Here is an 18654-nt window from a genome sequence, read left to right as displayed (position 1 = left end):
GTCCTAAACAAGAGGGGTCATGGGTCACCAAGGATTATTCAAACAAGTTCTGATCCAAAAGGCAAGCTGCTGTTGCTCAAGAAATTAATGCTTGTTCTGATAGAAATATCTCAGAATAAAAAGTGGATCACAGATTGTTGCATATATTTGATGGAGATAAACACATAATCTTGTAAATGTGTAGATCAGTCAAGAAGTGCTGCACAAACAAGTCCGGTCCATATATCTAACGATACTGGATTTAAAGGATCTCCTGCGAACAACTTGGTGCCAGAAAACACCTTAATGATATAATGCATAATGCATAATGCGATATAATGTTGCTCAGTGAGTGAACACATGACACGAGCCATTTACATAATCTTGTAAAGAAAAAAAAGAAAAAAATAATCAAGAAAGACATGAAATCTCCATCAGACACACTTAGCCACAGGCAATATAAAACCAGAATGAACAACATTTTGCAGCTCATGCATGGCTTCCCTGCATACAACTTTATAGTGTGCAAAGATATCCAAGATACCTCTGATAAACCCCCCCCAATAAATTAATAAATCCACCAAGAGCCGGGTGGAGTTCAGGTCTCGACAGATCAGGATTGTTTTAGCAGCAAAAATGAGATCAGGGGCAGATCAGAGGATGATAACTACAATTGGAAAGACACAAAGAACAAAATCTGGCAACCTATGACACCATTTAATACTGTGTATTAATTTAAAATGAATAAGTATATTGTACATATAACAATAACTGGGAGCCTCAGTGGAGTGTGTGTTATATTACATAAAACCGTTTTGATCGAAGGTATTGTACATAGCAAAACTTGATACCATGAACAGTCAAGAAGTTAGTAAATGTAAGGATGTCTGAATGTTTTCCTTCTCACAATTCTTTCTCTTCATGAGAACTAACGCTCCTTAAGTACATGAATAACCAAATACACTTCCAAAGGACTTTAAAGGATATAACAGATTCAAAAAAAAGGAGAAATTCAAATAAGTCTTCACAATGAGAGCAGCACAAATGCACACATGCACACACACACCTCACACAGACTTTTGGATTACTGGCACTTCAAAGGGAGGAAACCCCTCTCGGGCCAACTTCCTGCCCCGTCCCACCTTGGACCATTTGCTGGCATGGCCTCGCCTGATGAGTGGGCTTTGTGAGCCATGTGGTGCCTATTTGGAGGCACATAGGTAATCATCTGAAGTGCCCTCAAAAGAAGGAGAAATTCTGGAGCTGCACTTTATCTTTAGGTAAGTAAGTTCAATAGTGAGGGGGGTTTAGGTCCTCTTGGTTCAAATTTGATAAAGAGGTTGTTCGCTTTGCCTGGATTTGATTATGTAAGAAGTCTGTTTTCCTGGGTATGAATCATTTCTTAAACCTTATTCGTGTTTTTGGATTTCCCTAAATATAGGTGTCACAAACATATTTTGTAATCAGGCAGAGATAAACACATTGTTAACATCTTGCGCAGTGAGCTTATTGTTTATTTATTTGAACTTTTTTTTTTCTTCGCAATGGTCTCCAGTTTGTAGAAAATTGTTCCCAGCCTCTCCACTGACAAAGTTTATTATCTTTACAACTTGAAACCTGTTGCATTATGTAACCCTATAATTTACTTTTAAATATACTTTCTAATTTTCTGAGAACTGGTAAATTGTTATTACATAACAACAGTTTTTCCTCTTATTGAAGTTTTGAGCTGCTCACCCATCTTTGATGGTTTTTGTGAGGTGATTATGTCCTTGATGTTTTGAATATAGTTTACTTTTCAAAAATAGATAAATCTCCTGTGCAATCAACCACGTTGTTACAGGCCCTTCCGCTCCCTGGTGGGAGGGGGGGGGGGCGGTAGAGAGCAATGAGTAAGAGCACGGAGAAGAAGAAGAGTGAAGTTTTTTTTTTGTTTTGTTTTTTTTTAGAAGAAGAGTGAAGTGTGTTAGCTGTTAGAGACTCGAGCGGTGGCGTGGTTGTAGTTGTCCGTTTTTGCCAAGAAGAGAAATAAAGTTCGACAAGTTCTTCATCTGCCTCCTCCTTGTTTTGCCGCCAGCAGAGCTTGTTACCAGCAAACGAGCCGAAATAGACACCAGCCTGTTCTGGACTTACCAAGGTAACAACGTGTTCTGCGTTGTTAAAGCTATGATGTCTTGAATCACTGGAGTGACTGATTGTTCTTTTAAGAAATCAATGGGACATTTATGGTGGCATATCATCAATCTTACAGACGTGATACATTATATTGATAGCCTTTGTAATTTTTTGACATATTGAATGTCTTATACAATAATCTGCAGAAACATAGACTCATACCAACACAGAGCATGTTTTATTATCTTCAGCTTATTTCCAGAAAATTCAGCAAAATGTCTCTACAAAGTCTATAGGCAATATTCTACTTCCATATGACACCATTGATTACTGACTGTCACATGCCTTCAAATAATATTTATCCAAACCCTCAATCAGTATTTTTTTACCATATGTCTGAAAAGATCAAAGTTAATTGAAATTTGCATCCAGTTGTTGTTTGAAAGGTTCTCAGAGAGAATGCCTACATGGGGAAACTGAGTGCAGAAATCTTAAGGCCCGGATTCGAACCCAAAACTCTGTAGCTGCAAAAAACAGTGCTAACAACTGCCCTGCTATTAGCTCTGTGTATTTTTCTAATCAAGTATGCTTGTGAAGAAGTGATAGATACTGTCCAGTTTATTACTCTACATTAAGTAAAGCCCATAACCTTTTCACCTATGGAAAAGCTTCCAATTTTGCTTAAGATGGAGGCTTTATTCTTTTTTCAAAGTTATCTCAACTGCACTAATAAATATTTACTTAAGGTCCTATGTGGTCGTCGTTTCCTGTCATCTTTGGATTTCTTCTCACATTTCGTGGCTGAAGGCCGAACCGTTGACCTCAACATCCTCACACTGCTGTGTCCTGGGCTGTTTGTTTTGCCCTTTGTGCTGACCTCCAACCCTCTCCCCACCATTCTCCTGTCAGATACAACAGCCTTTGTTTGGGGTTTACATCTGCTGGAGGAACCCAGCACCCTGGCATTGTTTTTGCTTTAATGGTCACAGGCTTTCTCTGAGAAGAAGAAAGAAAAGAAGATGTTCATGAAGTCTTGAGCTGTTGAAATTTCTGACTCTGCCCAGTTGTTTGGATGAACATGAAGTTTTGTTGTGATTAAGCTTCAACATGCCACTGGTTTGATGGATGAAACCTAAATCCTGGCAGAACGTGAAATCCAGGGACGTAGATCTCAGCCATCTGCTGGCATGTCTCTGCAGGGCATGTTTGAGGACAGCCACAAAGTGTTAGACCTGAGCCAAAGAATTATAATATGAACAGTATTTCACATTAATAAAAACCAAGATTTGTGTATTAACAGTGGTACATTCTCGAGGTAGTTATAACTGGCTTGGAAATTCATAACCTCTGGCAGAACATCTAAAAATCCCCCCTGATGTTGAAAGGTCTCACTAGAGGATAAGTTGGCACTTTGAGGAGAACGCTGTCATGAAAACTGAGAGGTCAGTTCAGTTCAGCCCAAAAGATCTCAACATTAATGAGCCAAAGCAACATTTGAGGCTTATTATTAAAATAAATGCAGGAAAGACTGGGATTATTTCTTGCATGGGAGTCATTCAGCTGCTCCATTAGAGAGGGGTGTTGGGACTATGGCTGCTCAACCCCCTCCACCAAAACTGGTTACAGTACAGTAAAAATGTATTGTTGACACAAAAACTATAGAGAATCTAACTAATTCTCTATAGTTAGATTCTATTCCAGCATTCTTGAGGGAAGTGGATCTTCATCAGTGCAGACAACGTTTTTGCACAGTATTGCAAAAGTTTCATTAATGTTATTGTGGGTCATTGCTATGATGTTTGTTCAGCATTTCCACAATATTTGAAGCACTGGCAGATATGTTGGGATGTCTCAGAATTAGGATGTTAATGCCACTAAAATTTCCAGCATATTAACTTCAGACCAAAAGATTATGCTACTCTATACATGCTATAGTGTTGCATGTATTAGAAGGGGTAATATTTACTCAAATATCCTCACAGGACACTGAAATTGCAAGATACATAGACACATGAGTATTAATCAGTAGACTAGTATTTTTCAAGTTTGCACTGTGGAATAGAGTGAAATATTTTGAGTGAGGTGAAACTGGTTTCACAGTTTTTTTCCAACAATAATTTACCATGCTGCTGTGCAGACTTCTGATAACACATTACATCAAAGTTATCTTCCCATTGTACCATTTCACCACCTTCTTATACATTTGCAGTAATATATCCATTGCATGATTTCATTTCAGAAGCAAGTAGTTGTAAAAAAAACAAAACAAACAAAAAACACAAGCACTACAAACAAATCTGCCACTTGACAACCACAGAAAAGAAAATCTTATCTTGAACAAAAGAGGGTTTTAAAATATGAAAATTCACGCTTAACTAAGTCAAAGAGATCAGGTAAAATTAAAATAGTTTCCACCTTTGTCCCCAGGGCAATATGCCTCCTATGAGCTACACCATATTCATGGGTTACCTTAAAAAGATGGCTTGCAGATGGAATTAAATTCCCAACATAACTTCACAAACCAAGAAAAGGTCTTATTTAAGGAAAATTACGATCTAATAATTTCTATTGTTATTCAACTATTTGTGACGTAAATGAGGATGTTGTTCCTCTCACCAGAGTCTGATAGTTCACTGGTTTGCTCAGCAGGAAGATGGAGGTCTCATCATCGGATCCCTTTGTTCCCCCGGGGCTAGTTGTCTGACCTTTCTTTGTGCTTGTCCCTCAACAGGAAACACAGGTATTTGAGCATGTGAGGGTTCAGCCTGTGAGGACATGTGGAGCTTCACTCTTACCTTATTCAAACAGTGCCGCTGCTTTTTGAGCAGTAAGGTGGTCGGATGTGAGCACCTGCAGCCTGCCAACACCTATCTTGTCCCAAAACACTGAGCTAAGTGGCTGCACCTTGTAGGGACATGAACTGTGGTGATGTGGCACGGTTCACTGCTCTCTCGTTTGTTACCGATCAGGCTCGCACACAAAGACGTTTCATGTTCTTGATTTAAACTCAAGCTGATAATTCAGAGCAGAGCAATGATGTTTTTGTTTTGGAGTACAAGATAGAAAGTAAGCTTTATGATATAATTTGAAACATGTGGTGCTGTTGAAAGAGGTTAAAACTTTAATGAATAAGATTTTGCAACCGTTTGGATCAGCCATGTGTTTACCACACGTAGCTCCATTTTATGAGTGCTGGAGCACAGGAGCTTGTCCACAGGCCAAACGCTTTCACACCCAGTTGCCAAACTGGTCTTTACCTGTTGGATGATGATAGTAACAGGGAAACAGCATCTGTCCCAAGTCACTGGTGATATCACAACTAGACCAAATCATCATAAAACCACAAGTAATAAAAACTTGGACTTGAAAACCTTTAAATCTTGAAAGAATTAAATAAATCACAACCAGCTTTTCTCTAGTTACATTTACCTGAAGGAGACTTTTTAGTCAACCTTTCGAAACTAAATATTTAGTATCTTAAATGGATGAAGTGCAAGTGTTTGTAACTTTTCTTGACCTAAAATACTTTTCTTAATGAAATACATTGGATGGATGTGTGGCTGCTTTTTGTTGACTTAGGAAGGGATTGAGCACTATTGTCACAAAGCTCAACATTAAAAAATGTTTCTCTGCTAGGATAATTATGATGATTATTATTAAGGAATAATCAAATTCCTCAATTACAATATCGGATCCAAGGTTGTGAACAATCTAAAGCCAAAGAAGGAGGAAACAACACAGTTTGTCACAGCTGTTACAGATAGCTTGAGCAAAGAATTGACTGCTTGATCTTTTAACTGGTTTTTCATGCGTCCTAATTCAATCCAAAACATTTGCCAATATACAGTGGTCTCTTTAGAAAGTAACTCAATGTCCTCCCTTCAAATGTTCCTCCTACATGGTTATCAATGAAAATTAGCTGCTGCAGTTAGTTCTTTTTCAATGTGACTCAACCAAGTGAAGGGTGTTCAGCTGCAACTGCTGACTGGTTGTATATCATTAGGTTATATGTCTTTCCTACCCAAAACTATGTAGCATTTGCTTGAAATTACTTTTTTATGAGAATCCTAACCAGCGTACACATTGACGTGAGAATAATCTTTTGACAGCTGCTTTTCCACAGTGTAGTTAAATACTGATGGAAAGTGAGACTTGCATAATCACTGCATGGCTTCCTGATAAAATATTTAGTAACATAGTTGTTTGGAGAAAGAAGATCACGCAAGCATGCAGAGGCAAAACAGAACTGCAGCAGCAATGTAGCCTGAATGCAGACAGAATATTACTTCATACAGCTTTTGTTACTAAAGCTCATTCTACGTTGCTTTTAAATCTCTCTGTGCTGCACCGGTCTGTTGGGTCTCCAAGCTCATGTTGTCAAACTTTCTGCTGACTGATCCCTCCCCAATCAATACATGAGCATTTAAATCTCCACTTTCTAAAGTCATTAGCAATCACTTTTTTGATCTTGGGTGGCCATTGTCCTGTACACTAACGCACAAGTTTGGCATTCCAAACATAATTTCACATAATTTCTGCATTTTGGTTGCATTCTCCGCTACCCATTTTTCACAATTTTCTTTCTTTCTTTCTTTCTTTCTTCTTTATTTTTATTAAAAGGGAAAAGCTGTAAATTTGAGGACATGTGCTCTTAAATGTAATTCTCCTTTAATTGACTGAGCCTGATTTTAAATTACAACCATTTATCAAACTCAAAATCCAAATGTTCAGCTTTATGTGATGTTAATCCCTCTGAGAGAATATCTGCTGCTAATGAGTTTGTGGCCCTGGGCAAATAAATTTACAGTCTTTTGAAAGACGCGCCCCCCACCCTAACAAATGTTTCATGTTAACTTGTTCAATTTAAGCAGCTGGGTCTAGAGAGTAGAGTTTTTCATTATGTACCCCATCTGGGAATTTGGAAATTGTGTGTGTGGACCCTCGCAGGAGTTCATTATGCTCACAGATTTCTGATGCTGTTTATTTGGTAAATGTGATCCTGATGCTGGCATTCAGTGAGCCTTTCAATGCTTTGTGGTTGTCAGTCACAGAGGTGGTCCAGACTATTAACTCTGCACCGTTTTGAAGCGAGACGTTTTTCCCAGTACCATCAACCTTAATCAAAATCACATTCTCTGAAATCTAAATGAAAATTTGGAGAATTACTCCAAATTTTACTTTGATTGGGTTGGCTCTGTTTTCAGCTCTTTGATCTGCTGAATTTTTTGCAGGAATCTCCAGCACCCCTAATCAGCAGCTTGAGAACCAGCTCAAGCTTCTCTAAGGGTGCAGAAAGAGAGGACTGGCCCACACTGTGAGCAACTAAGGAGTGAGACTAAAGAACGGGGTAAACAGGGACTGATGGGCAGATTCCAAGTCTGGCTCCAGACACAGATAACCTCAGGGTACTACCATGCCTTATGTCACACAGCCATTAAATCAAGAAGCCTGCGTTAAACTGGACACAACTGCTTTTGACGCCAGGATCTGACATGCTCACACCCTTTATGAGCCCATTAAGAGGACCACTGCCTGGTGTGCAGTCGTTGACGTACAGAGGAAATTTCAACAATGCTTAGAGGGAGTAATAAACCTTAAAAAAACACAGTTTAACTTGTGCAACCTTGCGTACTGTGACTGTCTCCTGTAGAATGGGAATCTTCCCCAACCGTTACAGCAAAATATAGATATTAAATGGAATTTTAAAGTCAGAAATCATGACTTAATTATCAGAGATCAACATTAAAGTTGCACAGCTGCATATTCCTTCAGTCTTTAAAAACTTGCAGTCATGTGAACGCATCCACTCAGTCGTTGAGCTCACATTTTGCATGTGCAGCTCATGTTCTCTGTTTTCCAAGCGGGGAAAAATGTGGGATATGCTCATTTGCAAACATGTGCCAATTATTCATAACCTTCTTCTCTCCTGAGTCTCTGCAATGATTTATCAACGTGGGCTTCTAGCGACACACTTCTCGAAACATATGGACAACATGTGTTAGGTTTGAGTGTGAAAACTCCATCTTACTCACAATCTAAACAGGACGAGTCACTTGCATCATATTTTAGCACTGATTAGTCATTTAATACAACTACTAAATCTTCTTAGTTTTCTAATTTGTAACTAGAAAATAGTTGAGCTGAATTTCATTCTATTTTTGAGATCCAACTTCAGACTTCAGATGCAAGTAGCCACTGGCACTTATTATCAGTTCACTTCCTGTGTAGTATTTCTCTGAAGCAAATCCGTATTTATACGGATTTTACTGTATTAATATTGCAAAATTCTGGCAACCACAGCTGCCGGTATTTTACCATAAATTAGAGACTTTTTTTTCACAATGCATTCCATTCAGAAGGGTTTTTGGGACACTTATACTGTTGAAAGGGCAATAATGTGGAGGTAATCCTCCTTCACTATTCCACCCACTTTGCGCTATATGCAACAGAACCACTGGCAGCAAAAGAAACCTTCACTATGTTGTTGGCAATGTTTTTTACAAGTTTGAAAGCCTCATTTTGACACCTTCAAACATTCTTTTTGTTTGAAGACTCAAACTATGTAGCATTTGCTTGAAATTACTTTTTTATGAGAATCCTAACCAGCGTACACATTGACGTGAGAATAATCTTTTGACAGCTGCCAGTACTGTGGCCAAGAGTCTGATCTTTTTTTTATTCTGACCATAAAACTTTTCTCCTCTCAACATTTGACTCGTATGGCCAAATGTACAATTGGGTTGATCTTGAAGGAGCTTCAGTTTTGAAGCAAGAGCCTCTTTGTTAACAATGGCTCAGTTCATGTTGATATGAAATCACATCTCTGTGAATGCTGACACTGGTGTTTTGTCATCTTCCAGTTTATGATAGACTGGAGCCTTGGTTGTTCCTGGACTTTTTCTGAACATCCTAAACAACTGTCTTTTTTATCTGTGGGTGACAGCTTGGATCTCAACTGTTTAAACTTGAATACTGTTGTGCAAAACTGATTCAACAAGGAGGACTAAAGGAAACCACAGAGTGCTGTCGTTAAAATTCACAGCTACACAGTCCTTTATAAGGAACCCAGCTGTAAATCCTGATCATTTATCAAAAAAGCCTCTCATTTTATTGGAAGCCAAAAAGAAGTCCCTTGGATGGTGACATGATACCTTTTTGCCCTCAAACCAATGTGAAATGAAGCTTGACCCTGTTTTCTCCCCATTGGCTCAGACCTCCCACTACCATGTTGTCTTCAAAGGTCACAAGACTGATTGGGTCAATGTTTTCTACCATTCTCTAAGAGCTTCAGCTTAAATGAACCGCATTGCATTATGACTCATACTGACAGCTCTTTTTCGTCATTAATCTAGTTCTGACAACATTGGTCAAAAACGTCCTGTTAATACTACAAATAAATATGTATAAACCATAACAATATACAAATCTACAGGATTTCTAAAGTGCTCTGCAGAAGCTGATTAACTGCTGACATCAGAAGGCAATTAACTATCCTTCATGTTCAGTATGATATCTGACAACATCTGTGATGGTGCATCTCCCTCATTGGATTGATGATTTGCATGTGTGTGCATGTCTGCATATTTACACCATAGAGGGGTATTTGAAGTGACACATGTTTAAGGCAACATTTTTTACAAGGAAATCCATGGTTTACTTCAGCAGTCCAGCGCCAGACCTCGTTCTGTCTGACTTTATGCTACATGGCTTCATGGACGCAGAGTGTGCATGCTTGGCTGGGCTGCCTGGAGTCTGGTTCTGTCTCTCATTGAAAATGCATGAAGCATCACAAAGAGAGTGTGATCTCCACTGTGTACTGTTGCACAGCTGAAATGTGGTATTCAGCAAGAATTAAAACAGATCTGTTTTCTATGTTGGTTTTTTTGTTTTAAGCTGCTTCAGTCCAGCAGCAGTCAGACTCCAAGATAATAATAAAAAAGATAGTGTAACAATAGAAAAGGCCTCTACTTTCTGTAATGTAATCTGCTAAATATATGCTTAAATTAAATATCTAAGTATTTTTTCAAACATCTTTCTATTTTTTCTTAAATTCTCCCAAACAAGATCTAAAATTCACATTTTTTGTCCTGTGACTGGTTTTCTGCTGCCTGTAATCTCATTTATCTCAAACAATATTTTGTTTGGCTTTTGCTAATGTATAACAAAAATATATTACATCGTACAAAACTGACCCGCCATAGTGAATACTTTCCAGGACACAAGTAGCACCGTGTTTACAGATTACATTACAAGATTGCTCCTGTGATATCACTAATAAGAGATTAGTTGTGGGAGATCTCCACTCTATTTTCTAATCAGTTTGTCCTATTTGTTATTCTTAACCCTTCTGGTCCTGCTCTTATCAGCTGGCGGTTTGAATGGCGTCTCCTGAGACAAAGCATTAGCAGCAGCGAGGCTATAAACAGGAAGGAGGGACTGACTCTTCTTTTGTCCCATCACTCCAAAATGAGACAGCCTCATTTTCAGTGACTGAATGACAAAACCCAGAACGCACCAGAAGTTTCCATTAAGAACCTGTTTATTTACCAACTTGACAAGTCAATCCTCCACTTCTTGGGACAGAAAAACCTTCTTAACAAAATTGCTCTACATTTATGGACACCTGGTGAATATAAGTAAAATCCTTAGTAATGAATGTATTTCATTGCAGCTGGTGAATCAAAATCTTAGGAAATTGAACCTTTTATTTTAATAAATTGAAAATGTTAAGCAATAGTTGTTACAAAATGTAATATAAATACATAATTTCTAGTCATGGCTTGCTAATTGTTTTAACTAGAAATCCACGACTTCCTGTTTCCTTGGAGTATAAACACATTCACACATAAGTAAGTTTTTCTGCCACCTTTCAAAACAGAAAAGATTTTTAGAACACACCATTCAACCCAGTCAAATATTTATTGATCACAATAAAATGTCTCTGTGTAATTGCTTCTCACCCTAATTTGCTTATATCTTGAGTCAAATCAAAACTTCAGATGTATAAAATAACTAGAACTCTGGCAAATAAGACTGGACATGGACCCAGGCACAATGAGGGGGTTGCTAAGGAAAGTAAAACATCTCTAAAGTCACAGTTTTCTCCTCCGAGGGTCATTAAATCTCCATGGCAAGCACTAGACATTAACTACATGTCAGAGTCATGCAACTCACATTATTTTCTTTCCTACCATCACAAATATGTTTTCTTTATTTATTGATACTAGGACTTTAATTAGTCAAAAATAAGACTGAACTTTTCAGGCTCAAACCCTTCAGATGGGTTTGGTGTAAAACAAAAGCGTCTTGTATGGTGGAGAACCTGTGATGCTGTGTGTCTGTTTCTCCTTTAAATACCCTGGAAATCTTTTTAGAATAAATTATCATAAACTTCTTTTGATGCTTTAAATTAAGAGGTGAAAATTGCCTAGAAAAGCTGACGTTATCTACAGGCTAACTTCAGGATTCCTGTAAAACAATAACACATTTACTTCAGAAGATTAAAAAAAAAGCAAACCTGCAATAAATTTGTGTCTCTCCAGCCAAACCCACCTTTTCAGACATTATCACTCAGTCCACACACAGATTGCATGAGTGGGAGTCCAACCTGGCTGGACAGCAGCTGTTTTAGCAAGAAGTTAAAAACATCCAAGAGACAGAAAAAACACAACAGAAAGGGAAGTAGAGGAATGAAATGAGGTGTTTGTGTTGCCTGACCACCATTAATTTGACATATAACAAGAGAAAATAAAGTTTTGTGTTCAGAATGTTTTTGTCTTGACACTGTTCACTTACGTTAGATTCTGTTTGAATCAGTGTCTATTCTCCGAATGTGAAGTATTTGCAGGTTGGAAACAAACAGGACAAATGCAGTTGAATGATGAATTGCTCAGTGCAGCTCAGTGCTTCCCACATGAGTGAGATTCTGGTCGCTTCAGTCAACTGTGCAATATAAGTGATGATTCTCTTTAAATGAGGCTTTATTGTTTTCTTCACTAATTTAATTTTTCTTCACTTTTTCATCTTTAACTTGACATTCATCCCTTTGCAAAGCTGTTTTAAATCAATTTAGATATCTAAAGTGGTTTTCTGAATTGCTCTGATAAAGTTTTCTTATCTTTTTAGCGTTAAGCGTCATGTCTCTGGCACTTGACTCACTGCTTGTATGACCACATTTATCACAATGAGTCAAGCATTTGAGTGGAACATCATTCCAGGCAAGCAAACACTCCTATGGTATAGTTTGTTGTTCATTATAAAATTTTACATCACTATACACTACCCATACTTTGGATGGGAGTTGCTCAAATTGTACCATTACATAACACAACCAAGTGAGGGTAAAATTCTCCCACATGCTTAAAATTAAGTTGAGTAAATCTGAGTAAATCATAAATCTGAAGGCATGCACTATAATTTGTTTTAATATTAAGAAGAATGGTCTCACTGTTTGAAGTTTTCTTAGGGCATAGATAACAATAATATAAATCTAACATGCATAGAAAAAAAGACAAATTAAATCCTGCATTCCTATGATCCTATGAGCTCCAATGAAAGGACATGTCTATATAATTGAATATTAATTGAAAAAAAATATAAAATTTGGTCAAATTGAATGATTAGTTTAAACCTAAGTCTGCCAGGAACATGAATCATTTTTGGCAATGCATACAGGAAGTAAAATCTGAAAACATAAAATGTTTTCTTCCGTCATATAACAAATAGCTTTATATTATTAAAAGTTTTACTGGAAACTGTGGATAAAATGCTAGTACAGATTTGGATATCTTTCAGATAAATGGAGATTTTATGAACAGTGGCATACATTGTTTTCAGTGGAATTTTCTGTTTAATTTGTACATAAACTACCAGAATAAAATCACAATAAAATTGTTAATTGATTTAGACTTGCACATACATACTCATTAAAATTTAAATCTATAATTTAAAAAAATGCTAAAACATTAGACTGATACTTTCTAAAAATTATCCAATGCCTATTGTGTAATATATTGACTTTTTTTCAGGTGTTGGAGGGTAAATCTCTATAAACTAACAAGGTTCTCTTTCTGCCAGACTCACATTTTAAATATCTACATAAAATGAGGCTTTAAATTAACCAAAGTGCAATGTAATGCTGCTATTGTAATGATTTAGCCATAGGTTAGAGCATGTTAATAAATTACACGTTCTGGCACACAAATCAACATCACCACCCAAGGAAATCCTACCATATACAGCATGAAATAATCTCAAAGTGCAGACTCACTGCGTTTTGCTCTACAGAAATAAAGGGCCAGCAATGTTCTTTGGATTTGTCTAACCCAAAATTAGCCCATTAAGTTGCTTTAATGCTTCTTTTTTATTATAATATGGCCCATATTAAGTGCAAATGCCTTTTCATATAAAAAAATGTAAGAACAAAAATGACTTGTTCTACCCACCAAAGAGCAAACACATGCAGATGCACCACATCACAAGATCCTTGTATTTTCTTCAGAATTAGGGTTTGTGGTTTAATGTCCCCCGATGAGCAGCATGACATGTTTGTAATCACTGGCATAGAGTATCACCACAATCTCCTCCAAAAACAGTGCAGTTGTTGTTTTCCTGCCATCCTCCTTTGTTGTTGCTGTTGCTTTGACCAAGAGACAGATGACAATGGCTCATTGTTTGAGTGCCTCCCCTTGTGTTCAGACACAGATGCTGTGGTCTAGACAAGAGAAGGGTTTCTATGTTGCAGCAGCAGACACTCAACACATCTGGATAGACCTGGTTTATTTTTCCAAAGGCAGTAAGAAATACATGAGTGTTTTTAGTGACGTCGCCTTATATTGGAGGGTTACACAACTACACCTTGACTGTGCCTGCGGCAAGAAAGGTGTGCGTTCTTGCGCAGGATGATTCAGTAGGGACCACTCCAATAAAAAAAAAATATATCTCTTTTTTCCCATCCTTAGGCAACATTTTCACTTTAAGTTCCTGTCACGATGTTTTTCACACACACTTGAGTGTATGACATCTTTATCTGGAATCCATCGGTGGGCAGGGCTGATTTCTGGGCTCTGTCTATTGTGCCTGCTCACACGCTTGGCTTTTCAGTTGGCATTGTGACTTAAATGAATATTCATCAAAGTGTTTCCTTTTCCAAATGTTTATCATGTGTGTGTGTGACTAACCCTGCTGTGGTTAATGTTCAGAGATGCAGCAGGTTGAGCTTTGGTCGAGTGTTTTGTGTTCATTTGTTAGATGATGATTAGCTGGGAAACTGGATGAGCCTGAGGCCTTGTCTCTTTAACAATTAAAATGTGTTTGACCCTGCTGTCTATTTTTCTCTCCCTTACTATTAGAAAAAATAGTGTGCTGAAAAAATATTTGGCACAGTGAGGGTTCTTCTGTTTTTGTTTTTTTGTCACACTTACATGCTTGAGATCTTCAAACTACTTTCATATTCTGTCAAAAATAATCTGAGTGAAATTAAAAAAGGCTGTTTTCAACCAACCTGGCCTTATGTGCAACATCATTAGCCTCTCATACTGGTAAATGGTGGTCAACCTTTGTCTGCTGCAGATTTAGATGTTATTCTGTTTTCTTTTGGAACCTCTTGGATGAGCTGTCGATGCTTTCTTGAAGTAATTTTGATAGACTGGTTACTCCTGGGAAGTTTAACTAATGGTCCATGTTTTCTCCATCTTTAGATAAGGACTCTCACTGCGATTGGTCAGAGTCCTAAAGCTTCAGAAAGACTTTGGAATCCTTTACAGACTGAGAGATATAAAAGTACACTGTAACTCATTTATTCTTGATTTTTTTTTTTTAGAATGATGTGTTGCTTTTTGAAATCTTTTCACCTACTTCATGTTGTCAAAAAGGTTTATATTTAAGTGATTTCTTAATTTTACAGTCCAGGCAGTAATCGGGCTGAAGTGTGGCTGGTTGTACCAAAAGAAATGCAGTTAATCATCATTACTTTATGATTAAAGAAGCAAGACAGTTATATTGTTACATGGGACTGGTTGGTTTTAATACCAACTTTCCCTTTTTAACTGAAATTATTAGGTGGTAATGCTTTCTGCATTTACCCAGGTTACCTTTATTTGCTAAAACATATTGTTTGCCAAAAAAAACAAAACAGAGAAAATCAAATACATTTCATCAGCTGTATTGTTTGCATTTTAAAAAAAAGAAATAATCTTTGTTTACTTTATTATGGGTCCAAATAACACCAATGTTTGCTTTTGTTCCTCCAGAAATTCCTAGCATCTCACTGATTTTAATATGCAGATCTGAACACTGCTGTACTCCCTCAGCCATCTCTCCTCTTTATTCACTGGGTTTTGTGGTTTTGGGCTTGCTTCATAGTGCTGCTCTGTGGTGAGCCACTGCTTACACAGACAAAAAAACAGAAGTTCAGTTTATCTCTCCATTCTTCACAGCAGCAGCACCTACCTAATATGTCATTTCCATAGACATACATCATCGGACTGTGGCTGACTTCATTCAGCAAGAGGAGCCAGAGATGAGCTGGAGCTCCATGGATCCTTCGGGGGTTTTGCACAAGAAAGCTCCACTTTTCTAATGCAATATTCAAACCCAGCCCTGGTCTGATGGTGCAGTGTGCTCTGCTACTGCTAAGCTGTCTTTTCTCATCATGGTCGGCGCTGAGTCATTCTCCCCACACAGAAGCTGCCTCCACAGCCTTTACAAACTCTTGACATTCTCCGCGCTGCTCGAGGGCAGCGGGGGTGAACGCACAAGCATGGGCAAATACTGATGTGTGCACTCATGGGCTACAAGACAAACACCAAAGTAAGCACACCCATCTTTTTACAACTACAAGCACATGTAAAAATTCCCATTTTGCTTCACAGACACATTTTTCTCCATTTATGAAAAACAAGGATTTAAAACTAAATATAGTTTGTTTGGCACAGGGTCTTTTAAAACTATTTCCATACCTTAAATTTTTTCCACATTTTTCATGTTGCAACCACAACCTCCAGTGAATTTTATTGGGATGTTATGAGCTAGAGCGACACAAGTACATTAAAAGAATCTGCATGGGTTTGAAATTGTTCTTAAAATGAAAACTAGAAATCTGCGACTGAATAAAAGTGCACTTTTACTTGAACCCCTTCAGTTTATACTTTGTAAACTAACTTTTCACACTAGTGAAAGAAACTAGAAAGATGCTTTTTAATGTTTTTCCAAACAGTAATCTGAAACATGTGGTGTGCATTTGTATTTAAATCCCTTGTTATCTAGTATTTCGCTGTGTGTAAGTTTATTTCACTATAAATACAGTTGCTCTTTGAAGAATGTATTTGTGAGATAATCAGCATTAAGATTACTAAGAAAAACAGCAGGCAGGTAAGTAATAAATTTAAAACAGCATGAAACAATATCTAAAGGGTTGTAAACCTGATGACGCACAGTTTGATCTAACATCTGAAAATAAAAAGATAAAAAGAACATGGAACAACTTCAAACTGGCCAAGATGAGGTTGCGTAAGCAGCCAAGAAAATAATGGATAAATCTGAAAAACAGGCTGGAAGTCCATGATAACTGTAGAGGAGCTAAAGCAATCCACAGTTCAGGTGGGAGAATCTTAGTTACTTTGTCTTTGTCTTTGTAGAAAACCAGCAAAAGGTTATTCAGATGCTTTCTTCAGCATGAACAGGCGGGCTGCACTGAGTTGATGTGAAGAAGGATAAAGTTAAATACCAGGCAGTCTTGAAAGACTAGGAATAGAATAGGAAAGACTTGAGACTGGCGGAGGTTCACCATCTACAAAAATGAAATCCTCAAAATACACCAAAGTACATTCATAAAATGGCCTTGCACAAAGTCTGAATGTAAATCTATTTGAGAATATAAGGGAACTCTTGAAAATTGATATCCACACATGTCAATACATTTGATGTGCACTGAAGACTGTCTTCCTGAAATGGGAAAAATAATTCTCAAAAATGTGCTGAAAACAAAGAATGTGAAGACTTTTTCCTCATTTAATAATGTTACGTTCACAGAGAGCATGCCTGCTGTGATGAAACTTGGAGGTGATGGTTCAAGGACTAAGATGCAATCATTCATTTGAAACACACTCATGATCTCCTGTGGTAGCAACATTTAGTTAGTGACTCGATTGCAAAACTTTCAACACAATTTGTTGTTATTGATATGCAGAGATGATAAACAGAGCCACCTTGAGTTCTCAACAAATATTTATTAGCATTCTCCACTTAAGAGTTACTAAACTTTGAATTTGATTGAATCTAATTTAATCTATATTTAAATGCGACCACTTCACCATTAATCTTTATAGCTCTGAAAAATTGTTTGTATGATCAAATGGAGCACTACATTACTGTGAAACATTTGCACACACCCCTATTATTCCAGTATTTTGTTTTTACTGCTCTCTGTCTTTTAAATGCAACAAGTTTGGATGCTCTGCAGCAGCACACATGGAAAAGTTGCACAGGAAGCATAATTCAGAAGCAGAGTATGCCGGACAGAGATATAGAGAAAGCCAGGAAGGATGTGGCTGGTCCTAGGCTGAACCTGCGCACTCTTCCTGCCTCTGTTTGAACACCATATATGTTCAGAGACAGGGGCACACTGTTTCACATTCTCTCCTCCTCATGAAACAAGTCATCATGTTGTAGAAGTGTGTATATAAGCCAGTCTAAGCATGCTCCAGTGGCTCCCTCAGCTCCCTTCAGATGAAGAAATAATTCCCTGCATAATTGAGAGGACTTTATATTTTTGTCATCGCTGCTCAAACAGAAGAAGTGAAGATGGAGTTGTGGTTCTTACTCTGCAGCGGTTTTCCCCTTTTATTGACTCGACAATCACTGTGTCCATCTCGTGTGGTTTCACTCGAAGGCTTAGAAACACAGAACCTCAGAAATGACTCGTTATAATGAACAGGGAAATATAACAGCTGTTATAGGACTAAAGCTGACACAAATACAACCTATTAAAGACTGCTCTATGGTGACATGTTTAACAAAACAGTTTATTTAAGAATAACCTAGAAACCATATGGTTACAGTGCAAAAGCCAAGAACACATATTTCAAACATAACCTTTAAGCACATATAAACCCACATTTCTGATGTAGTTTTCTAATTTTAAGTATCATCTTTTTATTAGCTGTAAGTGCAAAAATGCAACAGTTTCCACTGTGCAGACAGAGTTGCACAGTGAAATTAGCACCAAGTCAAAATGAGTGGTTACTGGATTTAATAATACGTGGAAGTGGAAGGTCTTACAATTCACTCCATACAGTGAATTATGTATAAAACTGTGATTGTGAGTTACACAGTTTCCATCTTCCGGGACATGCTGCAACAACATCTTTTGGTTTGATTACATTCAACAGATTATGATTTGTGTTTGATTTATGTGCATAGTGAGTGAATGAGTAGAGGATGAGTCAGGAAACTTTTAAAAGCAACGTGCCTGTGAGTGATGTAATGGTCGTGCCTTTTGAGTCAAGACATGTAAAGTGTCAGGGGAGCAGCTACTACTGCTCCGTCTATGTATGCGGTTTC

The 18654-nt window shown here is 37.6% G+C and overlaps 1 long non-coding RNA gene across 1 annotated transcript; it reads left to right on the top strand.

Moving 5' to 3' along the window:
• The first annotated feature begins 1961 nt into the window (after positions 1-1961).
• On the top strand, positions 1962-16277 carry LOC114142328 (uncharacterized). The gene is made up of 4 exons (XR_003594992.1): positions 1962-2116; positions 14793-14874; positions 15345-15468; positions 15564-16277. It is a non-coding gene; the product is annotated as an uncharacterized LOC114142328 (long non-coding RNA).
• The last annotated feature ends 2377 nt before the right edge of the window (positions 16278-18654 follow it).

The sequence above is a fragment of the Xiphophorus couchianus genome, chromosome 3 (assembly GCF_001444195.1).
Source record: "Xiphophorus couchianus chromosome 3, X_couchianus-1.0, whole genome shotgun sequence".
In the NCBI taxonomy this organism is placed as follows: Eukaryota; Metazoa; Chordata; class Actinopteri; order Cyprinodontiformes; family Poeciliidae; genus Xiphophorus; species Xiphophorus couchianus.
The sequence above is the reverse complement of the archived record's forward strand: the minus strand, read 5'-3'. Positions and strand labels throughout refer to the sequence as shown.